The 19,660-nt window shown below is 43.2% G+C and overlaps 1 pseudogene; it reads left to right on the top strand.

Annotated features, from left to right (window-relative positions):
• The window catches only part of LOC139373144 (proline-rich protein 5-like), a 57,207-nt pseudogene that overhangs the window by 14,411 nt on the left and 23,136 nt on the right, over positions 1-19,660 (top strand).

The raw sequence follows: 19,660 nt of genomic DNA, 5'->3' as shown, positions 1-19,660 counted from the left end.
GGTTTCAAGTCCGGAGACTGAACAAAATGGTGATTTTGTGGTCAATTAACCATTTCTTAGTGAATTCTGATGTGGAATAAGTTAGTCCTAAATATTTCAAAAACGAAAAGCATTGTATTTGGTGTATTTGGTACATCATTCACTAAACCCTAAGCCTGATCAAGTTGAGGTGACTAAACTGCTTGGGGTAACCCTGGAATGTAAACTGTCAAGGTCAAAACATGTTGATAAAACAGTAGCTATGATCGGGAGAAGTATGTCCATATTAAAGTGCTGCTCTGCCTTCTTAACAACACTATCAACAAGGCAGGTCCTACAGGCTCTAGTTTTGTTGCACCTGGGCTACTGTTCTGTCGTGTGGTCAGGTGCCACAAAGAGGGACCTTGAAAAATTACAGTTGGATCAAAACAGGGCAGCACAGCTGGCCCTTAAATGTACACGGAAAGCTAACGTTAATAATATGCATGTCAATCTCTCCTGGCTCAAAGTGGAGGAGAGATTGACTTCATCACTCCTTGTTTTTGTAAGACGTGTTGACATGCTGAATGCATCGAGTTGTCTGTTTAAACTACTAGCACACAGCTCGGACACCCATGCATACAGTACCCCAAAATACATGCCTCCAAAGCGTTCTTCACAATCCCCAAGTCAAGAACAGACTATGGGAGGCACACAGTATTGCTTAGAGCCTATGCTACATGGAACTCTTATTTCACATCAGGTAACTGATGCAAGCAGTAGAATCAGATTTTTTTTTAACTGATAAAAATTACACCTTGTGGAACAGCATGGACTATGAAGAGACACATACACAGGCACAGACACACATGCACATTTGTATTTACTATGGATCCCCATTAGCAGCTACTCTTCCTGGGGTCCAGCAAAATTAAGATAGTTTATACAATTTTAAAAACCTTACAATACATTCACAGATTTCACAAAGCACTGTGTGCCCTCAGGCCCCTACTCCACCACTACCACATATCTACAGTACTAAATCCACGTGTATATATAGTGCGTATGTTATCGTGTGTGTGTGTGTGTGTATGCATGTGTCTGTGCCAATATGTGTGTTGCTTCACAGTCCCGCTGTTCCATAAAGGTGTTTTTTTTATCAAATTTTTTTTTTATCTGATTTTATTGCTGGCATGAGTTACTTGATGTGGAATAAAGTTCCATGTAGTCATGGCTCTATGTAGTACTGTGTGCCTCCCATAGTCTGTTCGGGACTTGGGGACTGTGAAGAGACCTCTTGTGGCATGTCTTGTGGGGTATGCATGGGTGTTCGAGCTGTGTGCCAGTAGTTTAGACAGACAGCTCGGTGCATTCAACATGTCAATAGCTGTCATAAATAAAAGTAGTGATGAAATCAATCTCTCCTCCACTTTCAGCCAGGAGAGATTGACATGCATATTATTAATATTAGCTCTCTGTGTATATCCATGGGCCAGCCGTGCTGCCCTGTTCTGAGCCAATTGCAATTTTCCTAAGTCCTTTCTTGTGGTACCTGACCACACGACTGAACAGTAGTCAAGGTGTGACAAAACTAGGGCCTGTAGGACCTGCCTTGTTGATAGTGTTGTTAAGAATGCAGAGCATCGCTTTATTATAGACAGACTTCTCCCCATTTTAGCTACTACTGCATCAATATGTTTTGACCATGACAGTTTACATTCTAGGGTTACTCCAAGCAGTTTAGTCATCTCAACTTGCTCAATTTCCACTTTATTTATTACAATATTTAGTTGAGGGTTAGGGTTTAGTGAGTGTTTTGTTCCAAATACAATGCTTTTAGTATTTGAAATATTTGGATCTAACTTATTCCTTGCCACCCACTCTGAAACTAACTGCATCTCTTTGTTGAGTGTTGCAGTCATTTCAGTCACTGTAGTAGCTGATGTGTATAGTGTTGAGTCATCCGCATACATAGAAACTCTGGCTTTCCTCAAAGTCAGTGGCATGTCATTAGTAAAGCTAGGGGCCTAAACAGATACCCTGGGGAATTCCTGATTCTAACTGGATTATATTTGAAAGGCTTCCATTAAAGAACACCCTTCTGTTAGACAAGTAACTATTTTTTGTTACGAGGGGTGGAACAGGGAAACCCAAGAGCGGAACAGGTGAACACGAGAGCAGTCTCAAACGAGGAGACTGGGATGAAGTAACCAAGGTTATTATTGAAACACAGGGGGGAGATGGATTGCAGGCCAGGGGAAGCTCGGGCGGGTTGCAGCAAACCAGGTGCAGAGGCTGAGGCTGGAGCGAGAGGGGTTGGGACAGGGTAAGCAGGTCCGGAGGGGAATCCAAGGGAGCAGTAGAGTGGGGAATCCAGGACAGAGTAGCAGGATGACGAGATGTGGGACTGGAGACATGGACCAGAGTTAGAGCGGGCAAAACTGTAGTGGAGAGGAAAATCGTGTCAGGCAAGGAAAACAGGCACAACATAATAACAGGATCTAAACAGTAACAAATGGCTAGAAATTATATACTGACTGAGCAGAGATCGCGATCTGGCAGCGTGGAAGAGGCAGGACTGGGTATATGTAGAGGTCTTGATTATGGACAGGTTGCAGCTGGTGGGGATCTGCTCTGACTCCAGCACACCTGTCTCCGCCCCCACAAACACACACACACACACACACACACACACACACACACACACACACACACACACACACACACACACACACACACACACACACACACACACACACACAGAGTGTGTAATGTTTACTGTTAATTTGTATTGTTTATTTCACTTTATATATTATCTACCGCACTTGCTTTGGCAATGTTAACACGTTTCCCATGCCAATAAAGCCCTTGAATTGAATTGAGAGAGGGAGAGAGCACTGGGGGAGTAGCGGCAGGTCAAGGAGACACAGGATGAGCACTAGAGGGCGTGGCAGGAGCAGATGTGAGACTTTATCCCTATTATAGCAGGGAGTGTAAAGCCATAACACATGTTTTTCCAGCAGTAGACTATGATCGATAATGTCAAAAGCTGCACTGAAGTTGAACAAGACAGCCCCCACAATAATTTTATCATCAATTTCTCTCAGCCAATCATCAGTCATTTGTGTAAGTGCTGTGCTTGTTGAGTGTCCTTCGCTATACGCATGCTGAAATTCTGTTGTCAATTTGTTTACTGTAAAATAGCATTGTATCTGGTCAAACACAATTTTTTCCAGAAGTTTACTAAGGGTTGGTAACAGGCTGATTGGTCAGCTGTTTGAGCCAGTAAAGGGGGCTTTACTATTCTTGGGTAGCGGAATGACTTTAGCTTCTCACCAGGCCTGAGGGCCCACGCTCTCTAGTAGGCTTAAATTGAAGATGTGGCAAATAGGAGTGGCAATATCGTCCGCTATTATCCTGTTGTTTTCCATCCAAATTGTCAGACTCCGACGGCTTGTCATTGTTGTTAGACAACAATAATTTTTCACCTCGTCCACACTGACACTGACAGAATTCAAAAGTACAATTCTTGTCTTTCATAATTTGGTCCGATATACTTGGATGTCCTTCAATGAATGAAGGAGCCGAGTTGGCTTTTTTCCCCAAAATTTCATTTAAGGTGCCCCATAGCTTTTTACTATCATTCTTTATATTTTTTATCATTGTTTCATAGTGTAGTTTATTTTTATTTAGTTTAGTCACATGATGTCTTAATTTGCAGTGCCAATAAGTTGGGCTGCCAGACTTTTGCCTCATCCCAATCAACCATACAATTTTTCAATTCCTCATCAATCCAAGGGGATTTAACAGTTTTTACATTTTCTTAATGGGTGCATGCTAATTAGTAACAGGAATAAGTTTCATAAATGCGTCAAGTGCAGCGTCTGGTTGCTCCTCATTACACACTACAGACCAAATCAAATGAAAACAAATGTATTTATATAGCCCTTCGTACATCAGCTGATATCTCAAAGTGCTGTACAGAAACCCAGCCAAAAACCCCAAACACCAAGCATTGCAGGTGTAGAAGCGCGTTGGCTAGGAAAAACTCCATAGAAAGGTCAAAACCTAGGAAGAAACCTAGAGATGACCAGCATGGTCAAATAATAATAATCACAGGCAGAACAGTTGAAACTGGAGCAGCAGCACGGCCAGGTGGACTGGGTACAGCAAGGAGTCATCATGCCAGGTAGTCCTGAGGCATGGTCCTAGGGCTCAGGTCCTCCGAGAGAGAGAAAGAGAGAATTAGAGAGAGCATACTTAAATTCACACAGGACACCGGATAGGACAGGAGAAGTACTCCAGATATAACAAACTGACCCTAGCCCCGACACATAAACTACTGCAGCATAAATACTGGAGGCTGAGACAGGAGGGGTCAGGAGACACTGTGGCCCCATCCGATGACACCCCCGGACAGGACCAAACAGGAAGGATATAACCCCACCCACTTTTCCAAAGCACAGCCCCCACACCACTAGAGGGATATCTTCAACCACCAACTTACCATCCTGAGACAAGGCCGAGACAAAGATCTCCGCCACGGCACAACCCAAGGGGGGGGGGCCAACCCAGACAGGAAGATCACATCAGTGACTCAACCCACTCAAGTGACGCACCCCTCCCAGGGACGGCATGAAAGAGCACCAGCAAGCCAGTGACTCAGCCCCTGTAATAGGGTTAGAGGCAGAGAATCCCAGTGGAAAGATGGGAACTGGCCAGGCAGAGACAGCAAGGGCGGTTCCTTGCTCCAGAGCCTTTCCGTTCACCTTCACACTCATGGGCCAGACTACACTCAATCATATGACCCACTGAAGAGATGAGTCTTCAGTAAAGACTTAAAGGTTGAGACCGAGTTTGCGTCTCTCACATGGGTAGGCAGACCATTCCATAAAAATTGAGCTCTATAGGAGAAAGCCCTGCCTCCAGCTGTTTGCTTAGAAATTCTAGGGACAATTAGGAGGCCTGCGTCTTGTGACCGTAGCGTATGTGTAGGTATGTATGGCAGGACCAAATCAGAGAGATAGGTAAAAACCTTGAAATCAGCCCTTGCCTTGCCACGAAGCCAGTGTAGGGAGGCTAGCACTGGAGTAATATGATCAAATGTTTTGGTTCTAGTCAGGATTCTAGCAGCTGTATTTAGCACTAACTGAAGTTTATTTAGTGCTTTATCCGGGTAGCCGGAAAGTGGAGCATTGCAGTAGTCTAACCTAGAAGTAACAAAAGCATGGATTAATTTTTCTGCATCATTTTTGGACAGAAAGGTTCTGATTTTTGCAATGTTACGTAGATGGAAAAAAGCTGTCCTTGAAACAGTCTTGATATGTTCGTCAAAAGAGAGATCAGGGTCCAGAGTAACGGCGAGTTCCTTCACAGGTTTATTTGAGACGACTGTACCATTAAGATTAATTGTCAGATTCAACAGAAAATCTCCTTGTTTCTTGGGACCTAGAACAAGCATCTCTGTTTTGTCCGAGTTTAAAAGTAGAAAGTTTGCAGCCATCCACTTCCTTATGTCTGAAACACAGGCTTCTAGCGAGGGCAATTTTGGGGCTTCACCATGTTTCATTGAAATGCACAGCTGTGTGTCATCCGCATAGCAGTGAAAGTTAACATTATGTTTTCGAATGACATCCCCAAGAGGTAAAATATATAGTGAAAACAATAGTGGTCCTAAAGGTTCCTTGAAGAACACCGAAATTTACAGTTGATTTGTCAGAGGACAAACCATTCACAGAGACAAACTGATATCTTTCCGACAGATAAGATCTAAACCAGGCCAGAACTTGTCCGTGTAGACCAATTTGGGTTTCCAATCTCTCCAAAAGAATGTGGTGATCGATGGTATCAAAAGCAGCACTAAGGCTAGGAGCACAAGAACAGATGCAGAGCCTCGGTCTGATGCCATTAAAAGGTAATTTACCACCTTCACAAGTGCAGTCTCAGTGCTATGATGGGGTCTAAAACCAGACTGAAGCATTTCGTATACATTGTTTGTCTTCAGGAAGGCAGTGAGTTGCTGCGCAACAGCCTTTTCTAAAATTTTTGAGAGGAATGGAAGATTCGATATAGACCAGAAAATATTCTTTACAGCATCAACATATGAATCACTATGAAATGTATTGTATGACCTCTTATGCACTATATTGGAACTTTGATTTTCCTAGATATGGCTATTATATTGTGAACACTACATTTGGATACTGCTTTAAAGGAAATATCTGCAGCATGAGTAAAGATGTGATCAATACATGTTGATGATTTAATTCCTGTGCTGTTTGTAGCTACCCTGGTAGGTTGACTGACAACCTGATCCAGGTTTCAGGCACTGGTTACAGTTTGAAGTTTTTTCCTGAGTGGGCATCTTAATGATAGCTAGTCAATATTTAAATCACCCAGAAAATATACTTCTCTGTTGATATCACATACATTGTCAAGCATTTCACACATATTATCCAGATACTGAGTGTTGGCACTTGGTTGTCTATAGCAGCTTCCCACAGGAATGGGCTTTAGGTGAGGCAGATGAACCTGTAGCCATATTACTTCAACAATATTTAACATTAGATCATCTCTAAGCTTTACAGGAATGTGGTTCTGAATATAGACCGTAACACCGCCCCTGTTGGCATTTCTGTCTTTTTGGTAGAAGTTATAACCTTGTATTGCTACCACTGTATCATCAAAGGTATTATCTAAGTGAGTTTCAGAGATAGTCAGAATATGAATGTCATCTGTTACAAGCAAGTTATTGACTTCATGGACCTTGTTTCTTAGGATACATATGTTAATATCACTTTTATGGGTTGCTTGATTGTTTTTAATGCTTTACTGGGAAGCTTTTCAGAGGTAGACTTACTCATGTTATTTACATTGGAGCTGATAGTGCAGGGTGAGCTGCATAATGTAGTCTTCCTACTATTGCACACCGCCTCAGTGCTAACAGTGTAACTCTGGTTTATAGGCTCATGATTTCTGCTTACAATAGCTGTAGGATAAACAGATGCAATTAGGGGTACATAAATTAAATGACTTACTGTACATTGTGTTTACCAATGCCCCTAATATCATTTACATTTGATGCAGCATTATATCGACTCATTGTCACAATGGTAGGGATTAACTGAGCTGGTCTTGGATCATTTACCAGTCATTGTTTCAATGCAGCCTTGAAATATGTGGACAGAGTCCAGGAGCCAAGATGATTTGGATGGACACCATCATTCCTGTAGAGTATCTTCTGTTTCCAGAAGGTGTCAAAGTTATCAATAAAAGTGTCTCCAGCAGAGCTACAGTAGTATTTTAGCCAGATGTGTAATGCCAGCAGTCTGCTGAGTCTTTCACACCCGCAGCCCAAAGATGGTACTGAACATGAAATGATTGGCTGTTTTTTTGTCTTTTAATGCTAAAATCAGTTCTTTAAAATCTATTTTCAAATGTTCCGAGCTAGCCCTCCTGATGTCGGTTGACCCCACATGGACTACGACAGTGTCAGCTCCCGGCATCTGTGGTAGAACAGTCAGAAGCAGCCTTGTTATGTCCTGTACTCATGCTCCTGGGTAGAACAGTCAGAAACAGCCTTGTTATGTCCTGTACTCATGCTCCTGGGAAGAACAGTCAGAAACAGCCTTGTTATGTCCTGTACTCATGCTCCTGGGTAGAACATTCAGAAACAGCCTTGTTATGTCCTGTACTCATGCTCCTGGGAAGAACAGTCAGAAACAGCCTTGTTATGTCCTGTACTCATGCTCCTGGGAAGAACAGTCAGAAACAGCCTTGTTATGTCCTGTACTCATGCTCCTGGGTAGAACAGTCTGAAGCAGCCTTGTTATGTCCTGTACTCATGCCCCTGGGTAGAACAGTCAGAAACAGCCTTGTTATGTCCTGTACTCATGCTCCTGGGTAGAACAGTCTGAAGCAGCCTTGTTATGTCCTGTACTCATGCTCCTGGGTAGAACAGTCTGAAGCAGCATTGTTATGTCTTGTACTTATGCTCCTGGGTAGAACAGTCAGAAACAGCCTTGTTATGTCCTGTACTCATGCTCCTGGGTAGAACAGTCTGAAGCAGCCTTGTTATGTCCTGTACTCATGCTCCTGGGTAGAACAGTCTGAAGCAGCATTGTTATGTCTTGTACTCATGCTCCTGGGTAGAACAGTCTGAAGCAGCCTTGTTATGTCCTGTACTCATGCTCCTGGGTAGAACAGGGGTTTTGCATTGGGGACCGAGCTGTTTCTCACCATAGAGCTGTCTATATTGACAGCTGGGGATGTTGAATGGGCCGATCTCTCAGGCAGCATCATGGTCTGGTGAGGCTGGGAGCTCCAAGGATCTGAACCCGAGGTATAAGCCACTGGAATGGGAGACAGAACCGAAGACGAAGAAGCAGGAACCTTTGGATCCAGGGCGACAAAGCTGTTTCTGGTCTGTGTCAGTTCCAGGCTCAACATCTCCATGGAGACCCCCGTTGCCAGAGGACGCCTTCTTCGACTTCCACGGCGAGTGACGTACCTCCATGGACGTTTTGGTTGGGAACAGCTTCGTTCTCCAGGGAAGGGGAAAACCCATTCGGGGATGGAACCCTGCCTAGCACCGGCCAGTCGGCTGTGGAGAGCCGAGGTCTTTAGTTCATGTTTTGGCGTTTGATAGCGTTCAACAATAACAAACATACGTTGTGTTCTGATGACGTTAAAGGTCAAGACACACTGCACACATGTACACATGGATGTTTTATTGTAAATATGTGATAGTGGAGTAGTAGCCTGAGGGAACACACTAAATGTATTGGATAAAGTGTAATGTAATATCATGTAATATTTTTAATTGTACATGACTACCTTAATGTTGCTGGACCTTGACAGCAGCTAATGGGGATCCTTAATGAATATAAATACAAAATACACGTTTAGTGCAAGAGACCTACGTGCTCGTGCCTGTCATGTAGTGAACGCACACTATGAAGCGAGTAGGATGAGTGGCTGTATGCGCTTACCATTAGTTATTTTGATAACAGCGAAAATACATTGATGAAATCCATGCATCAGAAATGAGAAAGCATCCGAAATTAGAAGGTTATTAGATGTCGTTCTAGTTTAATTTCTCTCTTTCAATACATTTCTCTGCAATCCAGAAAATGTTGTGTACTAAAGATGACATTGTAACCACACAAAAACATTTAGAATATAATTGTCAACCCGAATTAGAAACACTGTGCTGACAACCTTTAGCTCCTAAATTGGATAAATTACACAGTACGCTACAGTGCATTCGGAAGGTATTCAAACCCATTGACTTTTTCCACATATTGTTACGTTACAGCCTTATTCGAAAATTGATTAAATAGTGTTACACACAATACCCCATATGACAAAGCAACGTTAGCAAATATATCTTCTTGGGTATGACGATCCTGACTAGTCTCCCAGTACCTGCCGCTGAAAAACATTCCCAGAGCATGATGCTGCCACTATCATGCTTCACCGTAGGGATGGTGCCAGGTTTCTTCCAGATGTGACGCTTGGCATTTAGGCGAAAGAGTTTGATCTTGGTTTCATCAGACCAGAGAATCTTGTTTGTTCTGAGCCTTTTGGCAAACTCTAAGCAGGCTGTCATGTCCTTTTACTGAGAAGTGGCTTCCGTCTGGCCACTCTACCATAAAGGCCTGATTGGTGGAGTGCTGCAGAGATGGTTGTCCTTCTGGAACGTTTTCCCATCTCCACAGAGGAACTCTGGAGGTACAGTGCCTTGCGAAAGTATTCGGCCCCCTTGAACTTTGCGACCTTTTGCCACATTTCAGGCTTCAAACATAAAGATATAAAACTGTATTTTTTTGTGAAGAATCAACAACAAGTGGGACACAATCATGAAGTGGAACAACATTTATTGGATATTTCAAAAAAAATTAACAAATCAAAAACTTCCCCTACCTAAGTATGATTCTCAATCAGAGACAACTAACGACACCTGCCTCTGATTGAGAACCATAGCAGGCCAAACACAAAAACACCATATAGAAAAGGGAACATAGACAACCCACCCAACTCACGCCTGACCATACTAAAACAAAGACATAACAAAAGAACTAAGGTCAGAACATGACACTTATTCGGGAATAATTGCAATCAATATAGATATTTACGCTCAGTATGTCGTCTTGATCTCTGTTGGAAAGTTTGTTTTTGTTGGAGAGTTTGTCCGCTCTCTCTCTCTCTCTTTCTCTCTCTCTCTCTTTCTCTCTCTCCCTCTGCCGTGGTTAGAATGGATAGTTCAGAGTAACATTCAGCAATGCTGTTATAGAATACGTGTTTCGGCGGTTGTGGGTCTTCGCGTTCAATGATACCGAATTCCTAGCTGCAGACTGGTAATTAGTATCAAAGATTTGTTCTTATTCTGTCGGTTAGATAGTCTAAGAGTTTAACCACGTGGTATGGTTAAGAATTCAGCAAGAGAAATGCATAGTCTCTACTCAAATCTTAGCCCTCTGTGATGAGGTACTGTTCTATACTCAAACCGTAGCCCTCTCGGTAATCGAGTTAAGCTTGGTCTAAAGATAAATTCCCAAGATGGGTGTTATTTTAATCTTGTCTTTACATATACTAAATAATATATGTGTGAAATTTGTTTTAATTTAGAATGGACCATTATCATGCACCTGTCTCGAAACAGGGGCCAGGGGAAAAATACATGTTATCTCTGCACTTAAATAGCGAATGGAGGACGTTTTTCCCATGGTTAATTTTCATATAATCCTGTTTTAAAGAGTTGCAATGTGCTTAATATTAGGAAGGTTGAGAAATAAATATAGTAGGCCTAGCCTATAGAAAGCTGTTGGGAACCTCCTCTTTTTAATAGAGGCCGTCACACAGTTTTCTCATGCATTGCATAGCCTATAGAAATTTTGCGCAACATGAGCTCTTGGGCTCTCATGAAGTGTTTGATTAGATTTTTGATTACACTTGCATTGATGTCAGAGTGATTAGAGGGACAATAGAGTGCGGAGTACCAGGCAGCTAGCAAGTTTGGTAGGCTACTAATGACCATCAGCAGCATCAGAGCTTGGAGAAGCCTACCATGACTAAACGGTCACATGGAATGTGACTGCCATCATGACTCGTGACTGCCGGTGTGGTGGTAATACGGTCACTGTAACAGCCCCATACCAGACTAAACGGCAAGCTAAAATAGGTGATGGATAAAGTAATGCTGCATATTCAACTTTGTCAGGGTTTTTATTTATTTTACCTTTATTTAACTAGGCAAGTCAGTTAAGAATAAATTCTTATTTTCAATGACGGCCTAGGAACAGTGGGTTAACTGCCTTGTTCAGGGGCAGAACGACAGATTTTTACCTTGTCAGCTCAGGGATTCAACCCTGTAAGCTTTCAGTTACTAGTCCAACGCTCTAACCACTAGGCAACCGGTGACATCAAGCACCCAACACCGTCTTTTCCACAAGCTTGTGACAGAATCAGAGGAGGCCACCCACGATGATCTCCTGGCTCACAGCAACATGCGCTGTCTGAGTAAAGGAAAAGAGCTGGATCAGTTCTGTGAGCTGCATGACCAGGTTGTGGATTTTCTCTGAAAAATCTCAATCAGGGCAGCAGCTGACCACCTTCGTATTCTGGAAATATAGGAATTCCTCTCCAGTGTTGCTTTTTTTGGTGATATTCTGTCACTTAAATGGGCTAAATCTGCAGGTACAAGGAAGAGGGAAAACAGTTGTGGACGTGGTGGAAAAACTTGAGGCCTTTACTAGGAAGCTTGAGTTGTTCGATTTGGACTGGCAGGCTACTGCACTTCAGCACACTGAAGAAACAACAGGCAGAGGGACCAGGCCGCAGTATTGTCACAGAGGTGATGTAAGATTTCATCAAGAAGCTAAGGGATAACTGTCAGTATTAAATCTCCCAGAGGCCCACTTTCAGTTCACACAGACACAATAGAGTTCTAAGAACCTTCTATTCTGTTGCATAAAACAATCATTTGATGCAATTACAGTATTAAAACATAATCTTGTAATTTCTCCACCAATAAAAATGATTGTTTAAATTAATTACGCAGCTGGTGTAGTTTCTTTCCATCTGTTGCTGTGCGCCACTTGCATAACAAGTTAGCTATATTTTCCGCACCAGACCACCAGACCACCAGACCTATTGTTTGTGCTACGGTTGCAGCTTTACATTTCAGCACCACCAAATGGTCCACTGTCTGCTTTATTAGTTGACTGTTTCCTGCATTCTCTCTCGACTGCTTTTTATTCTTCTAAAGCTACAGTTTTGTTTAATATTTGTCTTTGGAAATCTTTTGTGTTTAATTAATTTGTCTCTGCTTTAATCTTTTTTTTTAGGTATACATGTCTTTAGTAGCCTACTTCCCCAATCTTGCGAATATGAACTTGATATTTCCATGGGAAAATGACGAACATAACCTACATAAAAATAATAGTAATAGTAATAATAATTTAAAATGCAAAATGCAATATGTCCCAAAATAAATATCTCAAGAAGGAAGTTACCACACCTAAATAATGCAGAAGTTACATTTTTACTTAATTCACGAAGAGAGAGAATGCAGGAGACAGTCAACAATAAAGCAGGCAGTTTCACAGTAGGAACCACACATACAGAGATCATCCGTTCACCTACTCTGTCTCACAAAGACACAGAGGTTGGAACCAAATATCTCAAATTTGGACTCATCAGCCCAAAGGATACATTTCCACCATTCTAGTGTCCATTGCTTGTGTTTCTTGGCCCAAGCAAGTCTCTTCTTCTTATTGGTGTCCTTTAGTAGTGGTTTCTTTGCAGCAATTCAACCACAAAGGCTTGATTCACACAGTCTCCTCTGAACAGTTGATGTTGAGATGTGTCTGTTACTTGAACTCTGTGAAGCATTTATTTAGGCTGCAATTTCTGAGGCTGGTAACTCTAATGAACTTATCCTCTGCAGCAGAAGTAACTGGGTCTTCCTTTCCTATGGCGGTCCTCATGAGAGCCACTACTTTCATCATAGCGCTTGATGGTTTTGCAACTGCACTTAAAGAACATTTCTAAGTTCTTGAAATGTTCCGGATAGACTGACCTTCATGTCTTAGAGTAATGATCCGTGGGGCGACGCACAATTGGCCTAGCGTTGTCCGGGTTAGGGAGGGTTTGGCCGGTAGGGAAATACTTGTCTCATCGCGCACCAGCGACTCCTGTGGCAGGCCGGGTGCAGTGCGCGCTAACCAAGGTTGCCAGGTGCAAGGTGTTTTCTCCGACACATTGGTGCTGCTGGCTTCCGGGTTGGATGGTGCTGTGTTAAGAAGCAGTGCGGCTTGGTTGGGTTGCGTATCGGAGGACGCATAACTTTCAACCTTTGTCTCTCCCGAGCCTGTACAGGAGTTGTAGCGATGAAACAAGATAGTAGCTACTAAAACAATTGGATCCCACGAAATTGGGGAGAAAAAGGGGTAGAAAATTCAACAAAAAAACACACCCAAAAAAATGAGAGCGGTTCTGTATTTGACAGAGATGAAAATCTCCATTAGAAACTTAGAAAGAAGTGGAATCTAAAGATACAACCTCAAGAATGAGTTGCTGATATGACTAGGATACACCTACAAGGTGTCTCAATGTGTCTATCTGGCATAGGCTGGTGGTCTCGCATTTGTTGAATTTAGATGATTTTTATCACTTTAGATTTGTATGATTAACCAAGTGACAGGGATTTGTAGAAATGAAAACATTATCATTGAAATGAAACTGTTCCACGAAAATGTGCATATTCAATCATAACTAGATAGGTAAAATTGTAGGATAAATTGTAAGCTTCCACAAACTTGAAACACAGATGCTTCCTATGAAGTAGGCTATTTATAAAATAATTGCCTCCATCGTCGGATTTTGCCTATAGGCTACTTTGAAGCAAGGTAAGTAGACATGCCTCATAATATGAAGTTAAACTTGCCTGTTTCAAACAATTAAGTATGCCTCCAGCTCACATGTTAATGCCGCTGATAGTCTGTTGCCTGCACTTAAATGGTGAATCGGAGGCGAGCATTAAATTATCAGTTGAGAAATTATTTACTCCAGCAGCAACCAGCTGCAGTAGAAATACTAATCAAAATATACCTTGTATGCTGTGTTTTGTAATAGTTGTGTTGGATAAGTAAGATACATGAAGGCTAATTAAAATACATATGCCAAATGGACTACCGACGTAATTCCGCCCAAGGGTTTTTTTTCAACTGGCTCCTCCTTCACGACGTCCCCTGAATGCCCACCCGCTAGCCTGCTAGCCGCGGCCCGCTAGCTGTCTAGCGCACATCGGACTGTTAGGTTCAGAGGCTCATCGGACAAATTCTTTGGCCACTATACCTATTTTGCCAATTGGCCTGGTTTACCACAAGGAGCCCTGCCGATCCGTCCTCTGAACTGGAACCCCCAACAGAAGTCAGCTAGCAACTGCTAGCAGTCATCAGCTACCTTTAGCACGGACAACTCTCGCAAGTCTTCACAGCGCGACTCAAACCAGAGCAAATCGTACTTATTTTTCTCCATATCCCTGGATTCCTACCGCAAGCTCTGCACCTTTTTTTCACCTGGATCATCGCAACCAGCTAGCTGCCATCCGAGTGGCCACTCCTGGCTCACATCTCTGTCCCGAAGCAACAAGCAATTAGCCTGGAGCTAGCCTTGCTAGGCCCATCTCCCAGCTAGCCGGAGAGGTCCATCAGCCACTCCTTGGGCTTCAATGCCTATTTTGCAGATTGGCCTGAACCCCTACCGACCCATCATGACTGGACTACTGACTTGATTCGCCCGGGGGGGTTTCTCAACGGGCTCCTCCATTGTGACGTCCCCTGAATGCACATCCGCTAGCCTGCTTGCTGCGGCCAGCTAGCTGTCTAGAGCGCATCGGACTGTTAGCTTAAGAGGCCCATCGGACAAATTATTTGCCCACTATACCTGTTTTGCCAATTGGCCTGGTTTACCACACGGAGCCATGCTGATCCGTCTGCCGACGTAACAGCACGAGGGGGCCACAACAGACTTTCTTCCGTTGCGACGTCCCTCAAAGGCCCTTGCTGGCCCCGGCCCGCTAGCTGCCTGAAGCCACTCACTGGACTAATATGATCAATCGGCTACACATGCCTCTCCCTAACGTCAATATGCCTTGTCCATTGCTGTTTTGGTTAGTAATTATTGCCTTATTTCACTGTAGAGCCTCTAGCCCTGCTCAATACGCATTAGTTAACACTTTAGTTCCACCTCCCACACATGCGGTGACATCAACTAGTTTAAATTATATTTCTAGAGACAATATCTCTTTCATCGTCACTCTATGCACAGGTTTACCCCCACTGTATTCACATCCTATCATACCTTTGTCTGTACACTGCCTTGAATCTATTCTACCGTGCCCAGAAATCTGCTCCTTTTACTCTCTGTTCTGAACGTACTAGATTACCTGTTCTTTTAGCCTTTAGCCGTACCCTTATCCTACTCCTCCTCTGTTCCTCTGGTGATGTGGAGGTTAATCCAGGCCCTGCAGTGCCTAGCTCCACTCCCATTCCCCGGGCGCTCTCATTTGTTGACTTCTGTAACCGTAAAAGCCTTGGTTTCATGCATGTTAACATTAGAAGCCTCCTCGCTAAGTTTGTTTTATTCACTGCCCTAGCACACTCTGCCAACCCGGATGTCCTAGCCGTGTCTGAATCCTGGCTTAGGAAGACCACCAAAAACCCTGAAATTTCAATCCCTAACTATAACATTTTCCGACAAGAAATTTGCAGGGATAGCCTGCAGAGTTCTGTCTTACTATCCAGGTCTGTGCCCAAACAATTTGAGCTTCTACTTTTAAAAATCCACTTCTCCGGAAACAAGTCTCTTACTCTTGCTATAGACCACCTTATGCACCCAGCTGTGCCATGGACACTGAATTGATTGCCCCCCATCTATCTTCTGAGCTCGTGCTGTTGGGTGACCTAAACTGGGACATGCTTAACACCCCGGTCTTCCTACAATCTAAGCTCGATGCTCTCAATCTCACACAAATTATCAATGAACCCACCAGGTACAACCCTAAATCCGTATACACGGGCACCCTCATAGATATCATCCTAACCAACATGGCCTCCAAATACACCTCTGCTGTCTTCAACTAGGATCTCAGCGATCACTGCCTCATTGCCTGTGTCCGTAATGGGTCTGCGGTCAAGCGACCACCCCTCATCACTGTCAAATGCTCCCTAAGGCACTTCAGCGAGCAGGCCTTTCTAATCGACTAGGCCCAGGTATCCTGGAAGGATATTGACCTCATCCCGTCAGTAGAGGATGCCTGGTTGTTCTTTAAAAGTGTCTTCCTCACCATCTTAAATAAACATGCCCTGTTCAAAAAATGTTGAACCAGGAACAGATATAGCCCTTGGTTCACTCCAGACCTGACTGCCCTTGACCAGCACACAAACATCCTGTGGCGTACTGCATTAGTATCGAATAGCCCCTGCGATATGCAACTTTTCAGGGAAGTTAGGAACCAATACACAGGCAGGAAAGCAAAGGCTAGCTTTTTCAAACAGAAATGTGCATCCTGTAGCACAAACTCCAAAAAGTTCTGGGACATTGTAAAGTCCATAGAGAATAAGAGCACCTCCTCCCAGCTGCCCACTGCACTGAGGCTAGGAAACACTGTCACCATCGATAAATCTACGATAATTGAGAATTTCAAAAAGCATTTTTCTACAGCTGGCCATGCTTTCCACCTGGCTACCACACTGGCTCCAGGTCATCTATACATTGTTGCTAGGTAAAGCCCCGCCTTATCTCAGCTCACTGGTCACCATACCAGCACCCACCCGCAGCACGCGCTCCAGCAGCTATATTTCACTTGTCACCCCCAAGCCAATTCCTCCTTCAGCCGCCTTTCCTGCCAGTTCTCTGCTGCCAATGACTGGAACAAACTGCAAAAATCACTGAAGCTGGAGACTCATATCTCCCTCACTAGCTCACAGATCATAGCACATGTACATAGCCAATCTGTAAATAGCCCATCCAGATACCTCATCACCATATTGTTATTTATTTGATTTTATTTGCACCCCAGCACCACTACTTGCACACCCACACTCTTCTGCACATCTATCACCCCAGTGTTTAATTTGCCATACTGTAATAATTTCACCACTATGGCCTATTTATTGCCTCACCCCCCCTTATCCTACCTCATTTGCACACACTGTATATAGACTTTCTCTATTGTATTATTGACTGTATGTTTGTTTATTCCATGTGTAACTCTGTGTTCTTGTTTGTGTCACACTGCTTTGCTTTATCTTGGCCAGGTCGCAGTTGTAAATGAGAACTTGTTCTCAACTAGCCTACCTGGTTAAATAAAGGTGAAAAAAATAATAATAATAAATGACTTCCACAAAATTATGCAAATTAACCTATAGACCAATAAGCATGAGGTCAAATCTATTTACATCTAGAAGTATTTCCATAAATTATTTAGCAATGGTATTTATTTTGTATTTTTTTACAGCCAAATTGTGGCTCCCTCTTGATGGTGGAGAGGACTTTTTTTTTATCTTGCAATTCTACACGTTCTGCCATGGGCGGAGAGAAGTTATGTGCAATGTTACAGCTAATTTCCTGCAAACCTACCCATTTTGCGACCGCTTATGCCTGGAACTGGCCTTGTGTGTATGTGTGTGTTTGCTTGTGTTTGTGCCTGCATGCATCTCTGTGTGTGTAGACTGAATGCGTTTGTATGAGTATTGAGTAAGCCTTACACACCCTTTTGATTTCAAAATTCCACTGTTCTTACACGTCTCAAATGATAGGCTGCTACATCAACAGTATCGAGAGGCCGTTCAGAGTTCATTGTGGTTTTGACTCTCTCTCTTTCCGTGTGTTGAATGTTTCTTGGTTGGCTAGCTGCTGTGACAATAATAATAATAATCTATAGAATATTAAGTTGACAGACACAATCAATTCCTTATTCTATATGATGAAGAGGAATGCCTGTTCTGTATAATATGGTTCTTTCTGAGCATGCTTTGTCACTTTGCACCCTGACCCCACCCTGAATAGAAAGACCCTGGCGAGTCAAGGGTTTCTTGAAGTTTCTTGTTGGTTAATTTTTATGTTGTTGTTTTCACAATGTTTCCTTTGACAGATGTTGGATGGACTCCGTCGGCGGCACGGCTCTCGCCCCTCCCCCAGGCCCCTGTCACTCAACTTCACCACCTTCTCAGCCCCGCCCCCAAGCCATGATGTGGACAATAGCGATCATCCAATCAGGAGGTGAGGATCAACTCCAAGGATTAACATTCAGGGTGGTCATAAAACTATAGCCAGTCTGAAATCAACCCCAAGCCCGATTCCTTATGTAGTGGATGGCAGATGATACTACGGAGAGTTGCCCTGCCATCTCAATGGTACACCTAACATGCAATAACTGGAAATAAAAAAAGATGGGTTTAAGCGATAGGGCAGAAACTCCAGTTTGCATGTCAACGGGTAAGATTTGAGCATATTGCTTATAGTTATCCAATCCTTACCCACCTGTCCCTACTCCCTCTAAGGATTGTATAAGTGTGCAACACATCTGGCCTATTGGCTAATGGGTATTTGAACTTTGACTCATTGACTGTGTGTAACATTTTGCTGGCCTTACGCAACATTGCTGAGTTGTTTCATCAGTTATTACTGAAAAGTTCTGCAGGAATGGCTAAAGGGAGTAATCAAAAGAAGAGACTGAGTGTGGGGTTTTGTGGGTGAGTTATAGTGAAACACACAGAGAGAGAGATCAGAACAGCACAGAAAATGTGGTTACACCCTGTGTGTGTAGTGTTTGTGTTTGAGTGTGTGTGTGCTTGTGTGCACGTGTGTGTGTGTGCATGCTGGTGTGTATGAGCTTGTTTCTATGTCTATCCAAATGCCTATGCGTACTCCATGCCTGTGTGTGTTCCTGTGTCTGTGAGAGTGGGAGTGGGGTGTTGAAAAGGTCTATTGTTCAGTGGTCTGGTGTCAGCAGACTTCTCCTGGACTGTGTGGGTTTGACCAGAAACACAAGCATTTATTCACACTGTACTTTAACCCCTCCACCGATCAGAATACACATTTTCAATCCGTTTCACCAATCAGACAACATCTAACCTTCTAACCAACCAGACTTCAACCCTTTAACTGCCCTCACTAATCATATCACTGTATTTTATCTATTTTCTGTGCAGTAATTTCTACTTCTGTCTTTTTAGTCTTTCTCCCATCAGAGCATTGCTTTCTCGTCTCATTCCCGGCCGTGTTGCTCATAACCAATGATACAGGGTCAGATCGTTTTCATCCTACGGCCGCTTAAGGTTACGATTGGGGGTTGGGTAATCTGATCCAAGATCTGTTGTTAACCTCAAACTGTCTTGTGTTTCTAACAGGAGAGCCTAGAAGCCTAGTGAGGCTACTTCCTTTATCCTAGCTTGTCTCGTTGCATCTTTTGACCCGCGATACATCCCCTACCATGCAGGAAACCGTCTCTCATTGTGCCTTATTGTGTCACTGTTTCCGGTCCCTGTTTTTGTTGTCAAAGAGCTAGACTTCTTCCTGTTAAGCTCATGGTGTTGCTATCAGGTAAACAGCAAAAAATAATTTTATTAGTTCCCTTTCTCTGCGGTCCCATATGCATTTGATTTTGTGCTGTGAATGAATTTATTGTATTTGT

Source organism: Oncorhynchus clarkii, chromosome 2, assembly GCF_045791955.1.
Source record: "Oncorhynchus clarkii lewisi isolate Uvic-CL-2024 chromosome 2, UVic_Ocla_1.0, whole genome shotgun sequence".
Classification (NCBI taxonomy): domain Eukaryota; kingdom Metazoa; phylum Chordata; class Actinopteri; order Salmoniformes; family Salmonidae; genus Oncorhynchus; species Oncorhynchus clarkii.
This window is presented reverse-complemented; position numbering and strand designations above follow the sequence as displayed.